Raw genomic sequence first — 6,000 nt, 5'->3', positions numbered from 1 at the left:
GCTCTTCCCTTGTACTTCCAGCAGTTCTTCTGGAGGAGGGGTCTCCTGCCCTGATTCTAAGGTGTGTGTGCCTGGGCAGAGATGCCCCACCCATGTGCTGGGCTCAGTATGAGCTGTTTACCCTGTGAAGCCTTTGTTCCCTAGAGACCCTGCCTCTCCCACGAAACAAAGAGAAAAATATGGCAGCGGCCAGCTCCCCAGCCCTGGAGTCAGCTACCCCTGGTACTACTGCAGTCTCCCAGTCTGCACTGGCCTAGGTGCTCCTGGGGTGGCACAGGTTCACTGATCTGCACAGCTTACGGGGTGCCCAGTGGCGGGAGAGTCCTCACTGTCCTGTGCCCTCCCTGCCTCCGCCTGTCCCAGGGGGAATGAAGGATCACCAGCTTTGTCTGCTCCGGTGCCCTGGGATCCAGGGCCCTGTGCCGCTGGACCCATGCTCCCAGGGGCCGCCTCTCTTGCAGGAAACAGGGTACAGCCACCTCTGCCCAGAGCCTGCCGCCTAAACAATTGGCTTTTCCCAAGTGTCCTTAGAGAGCTGTGGTGCTCCATCCCTTTATCAATATCTGCCCCGGTTTGCAGTGAGCTTTCCCCCAGGTGCACTTCTTCTTATAGTGACTTCAGGAATCTGGAGGCTTCCTTGCTCCACCTGCGATTCTGCTCGATTTCCCTGCTGAACGCTTTTCCAGTGTGGATTTTTAAAGTTCCCACTTCTCCAGAGCTGGGTTTTCCTGCCCTGGAGACTTTCACTTTCCACTTCACTTTAGCCCAGCTAGTCACGGTTCCCTCCCCCACTTCATTCTTTTTTATTTTATTTTTCACCTTCCTACCTTGTTAGAAGCGAGAACTTTTCTCTCGGTAGTGTTCTGGCTGTCTCTCTTTAAATTTCAGGTTGAATTCGTAGGTGTTGAGGATGTTTTGAGGCCAGGTGGGTTAAGGACTCCTACTCTTCTGCCATCTTGCCCCTCCCTCCTAGACATTTACATTCTTATCAAAATAAACTCTAAGTGTATGCTGCTATGGAAGTCGGGAAGACAGAAACCACATAGAAGCAGCAGCCCCAGGTCATCAGCAAGGACACAACTAGTCTATACATTCTGATCGTTGAAATGTTGCTTATGAGGGCTTTAATCATGAACAGGGGTGATGATGGCTACGTTTCTATCTAGAATCATCTTGGTGCTACATGCCTGGTTACTGTCCCAATCTTCACCTCAAACTAAAATTAAACACCATCTGCTATAGAATGAATTGTGCTTCTGCAAAATTCACATGTTGAACTGTAACTTTCAGTATCTTACACTGTGACTGAATTTGGAGATGGGATCTTTAAAGATGTAATGAAATTAAAATGAAGCCATTAGAGTGGGCCCTAATCTGCTATGACTGGTGTCCTGAGAAGAGAAAATGAGGACACAGACATGTACAGAGGAAAGACTATTTGAGGACACAGATAGGAGATACTATCCACAAGCCAAGTAGAAGAGCCTCAGAGAAAACAAGCCCTACTGACACCTTGGTCTTGGGCTTGTGATCTCCAGAACCATGAGAAAATAAATGTCTGTTGTTTAAGCAACCCAGTCATGGCAGTTCTAGCAAACTAAGATAGCATCTCAGTAGCTAAACAGGGCCCGGCTTACAGCTCAGATTTGCAGAGGTCTCCTGATACAATTCCCCTTACTTTCTCCTTAAGCATCTTGGGGCCATCTTACTGCAAACTGGTTCTGTTCTGTTTATTGATGTCTCTGCCTGAGATCTGCTGATGACCAGACAACAACACAAATGTTACAGAGAGTCTCGCATAGATCTGAATGTTCATATTTTCATATAGGATTTTTGTCTTCTAAATTTGTTTTCCTAGTTACATGATTCAATCAATATTTCTAAAAATTCACATTTTAAACTTCTAAGCACATTTTATAGACATAAACTTTCCCAGGCCAGTGTAAAATATTCCAAACAACTCTCTTTGCCCATAATATTTTCACTTCCATGTTAAACTTTACTTTTTCTAAAATCATATCAAGGCTTTTTTTTTTTTTTTCTTTTACAGCCAGACATTGCTTCTTCTTTGTGGTTACAAGTCAGTATCACATGCTTTGTTTTTTGCTGAGCCGGTCCTAGGTTTTCTTGATTCCCTTTAGGGTTTCCTTGGAATTTAATCTTTGAATTTTGGACTTTTATTACCACACTTTTCCTCATTATTATGAATAATGTTCCTTTCTACCTATGATCTTTCCTCAGTGACTGACTTCAATTCAGGGGAATTTGGTATAAGTTAATGTTATGCATTAATTTCTCAGAATCTCTTCACCTGCTCTCATCTTTCTACTATAGAATTCAGCCTAAAATATTTTTAATTTTCTTCTAACAAAATACCTAAGCATTTATTTGGCATTAGCAATGATTCAAACACTGTGATAAATGCTATGATATGTATTAATCTCTATGTTCCTGATGAGGAAACCAAGACTTAGAAATTGAATAATTTTTCAAAGTTCATACAAGTATTAAGGGTTGGAAATATTATATAGGTATAGGTCTGTCTGATTTTAAACTAAGCTTAAAGTGCTTATATAGAGATTACTTTTAAAGACTCTTAATCTTGGATTCTGTGTACTATAAAAATACGATCTATAATTCTCATTTTTTAAAAGATTTATTTATTTATTTTAGAGAGAGAGAACATATGCACAAGAGCTGGGGGGAGGGGCAAAGGGAGATGTAGAGAGAGTCTCAAGAAGACTCTCTGTTGAGCAGGGAAGCTGACACAGGTCTTGATCTCATGATCCCGAAGTCATGACCTGAGTCATAATTAAGAGTCAGATGCTTAACTGACAGAACCACCTAAGCATCCCAATATATATTTCTTTCTTAAAGAATTTGTTTCTTATAAGATCAATTCATAGTAATTTATGCAAAATATGAGTAAAAACATAAAAGAAAATTGATGTAAAAAGGCACCTTCATGCTCATAGACTAAAAATATTCAATTTAATATTTTATGTACACCCCATTAGGCATCTCTCTCTCTATCCCTCTCTCTCTTTTACTTAAGGAGGATCTGAGCTTCTTGTGGATACTTTATGTAAATGTATCATACTTCATATTGAAACTATTTCCATTTAACATTTTAACATAACTATTTCCCATTTTTATATGAACATTTTGAGTATATTCATAATGGCTGCATAATATTCAACTAAGGGGATAAACTCAAATATAATTTTAAATTCCCATATTCTGTGTGGGATATGATTCTTGTTTTTGTATTCAGAAACCTCTTGTTCTTATTCTTTGAATTCAGTAAGTATCTGAGGTAAATTTTCAATTTTTAATAGATTTTGATTTACAAGAAAGTTGAGAAGATACTATAGTTTTCATATATTCCTTATGCAGTTTCCCTTATATTCAAATCTTACACTAATAAATTACATTTTTCACAATCAGTGAACCAATATTGATACATTATTATTAACTAAAGTCCATACTTTATTGAGATTTTCTTAGTTTGCACACGATGTTTTTCTTTTCTTTTTGTTCTTTTCCCAAGATCTCATCTGACATCCTACATTACATGTAGTCATCATATCTTCTCATATTCCTTTTGATAGTAACAGTTCATCACACTTTACTTGTCTTTGACAGTTGTGAGGAGTGTTGGCCAGGTTTTTGCAGAATGCTCTTCAATTGAGATTTATCAACTTTTCCTATTATTAGGCTGGGGTTATAAATTTTGGGTTGAAGACCATTTTTATCACATCCTTCCGGAGAAAATACTATCAATATGACTCATCCCTGTTGATGTTGACCCATTCACCTGCCTGAGGTAGTGTCTGCCAGGCTTCTCCACTGGGAAGTTACTCTTTTTCTCTTTCCCATACTGGACACTTGGGAAGGAAGTCACTGTATGGAGCCCATACTTAAGGATGAGGAATTGTACTCAACCTTCTTGAGGACAGAGTATCTTTATAAATTATTTGGAATTATTCTGCACTGGAGATTTGTCTTTTCTCCCCCATTTATTTATTTATGCAATTATTATATAAATATGGGCTCATACTTGTAGTTATGATCTAAGCTATTTTATGTATGTTATTCATTCAAATTGGCCCAGTTGGGAGATCTTTCAATTGACTCTTTGTCCCTTTTACACACTCCTTCCGTGTGTGTGTGTGTGTGTGAACATTTTCTTTGTCGTGGCCTCTCCCCTCTCTTCTGATAGGTCAGAGAAGCATGAAAGATGTTCACTATCACTCTTGCATTTCCACATTATAAAGATTCTAGATCACTGACAATGCCTTGAAAGTCAAAGTCTTGTGGTGTGAAAATTAATAAAGGGAAACCTCACTAAGTGTTCTTAGGAGGTTAGAAGGGATTGTTGGTGGGGGGGTGAGCAGTAGTATTCAATGTCAGTTACAGAAGGAAGAGTCCGTTACAGACCCCCAACAGAAGAATCATCAACAGGAAATAATGACCCATTACAGGTTCCAACTGGAAAAGATGTACACTGCATCTCCTACAAGACATCCATCCCTGTAACTCAGCCAATGAGAAAGTCATCATCACTGAACTGTTGCTTTTTTTCCAGCAGATTTTCATTCAAAACAACCCCACACAACTTTCTCTTTCTCCATAAAATAACATTCCTCTCCTTTATTTGTTGGACTTACCTTTGGTTTTTGCCATAGCTTGTGTGTTCTGAATTGCAATTATCAATAATTCCTGAATAAATCCATTTTTCTTCTGGGAAAATAACTGATAATTGTATTTTTAAGCTTAAGTGGTGACAGAAGTATATTCAGGAGTGTTCTACTTTGGGGTGAATCAATACCTTCTTGTGTTAATATGCTGCAGCAGCATTTGCAAGTTTCACACAGTTCAGAGCCTGCAGAGTAAGGAAACCACACCTAAAAATAGGCCTTTACAGCATGTCGACAGGCCAAGCAAGCACTGTGCTTCCCATTTTCTCCACTGACCAACTTTTGGGCTGTTATGCATTTAATAGCAGGAAGTCTACCCTCAGTTTAGTACAAAATGAGCAGCAAATGTTAACTTTTAGTGCCACTCTGCCAGTTTCCTAATAGAAAAGGGAGACTTTTGCAAAACAGAGAAGCAGACAATTTTTCAAAGGGCCTAATAACCAGAGGATACATCTTCAGACAGAGTGACTTTGGGCTACCACTTTGGGTTTCTCTAACCCATGAAAGGGGTTTGAAAAATGAACTAACAGATTTTGAATTAAAGATTACTAAAGATAAAAAGGAGATGGAACGCCTGGGTAGCCTGTGGTTGAGCATCTGCCTTCGGCTCAGGGCGTGATCCCGGAGTATTGGGATCAAGTCCCACATTGGGCTTCCTACATGGTGCCTGCTTCTCCCTCTGCCTGTATCTCTGCCTCTTTCTGTGTCTCTCATGAATAAATAAAAAAAATCTTAAAAAAAAAGATAAAAAGAAGAACAACATAATTCCTGAAGCCAGAAATTTCTTATATTTACAGTGTAAAGTAGGAATTTGTTTTCCTCAACTCTCCACCTCTCCCCAATGTCCTAGAAAAGACAAGTTTTTGGAGAAGCCCCCTCCAATCAGTTGTGTCATCCTGAGAAATGATATATAAGGAAAGCTGTTTCACAAATGCTTTGGCTTCTTTCAAATTCATACTTTTTACCTGTGGGAAAGGGTCTTTCAATTGAAGAGTTGTTAGCAATCATTTCAAACTCTAAATTTGGAAGTGTCCTCTAAAATGCTTTATGTGGGCAGCCCAGGTGGCTCAGCGGTTTAGGGCCACCTTCGGTCCAGGGCATGATCCTGGAGACCCAGGATCGAGTCCCACATCCGGCTCCCTGCATGGAGCCTGCTCTTCCCCTCTGCCTGTGTCTCTGCCTCTCTCTCTCTCTCTCTCTCTCTCTGTGTGTGTGTTTCTATGAATAAATAAATAAAATCTTAAAAAATACTTTAAATGTAAAATAGCTATAGTAAAATATTACTTAAACTTTAAAAATA

Source organism: Canis aureus, chromosome 28 (genome assembly GCF_053574225.1).
Source record: "Canis aureus isolate CA01 chromosome 28, VMU_Caureus_v.1.0, whole genome shotgun sequence".
NCBI classification, from domain to species: domain Eukaryota; kingdom Metazoa; phylum Chordata; class Mammalia; order Carnivora; family Canidae; genus Canis; species Canis aureus.
This window is presented reverse-complemented; position numbering follows the sequence as displayed.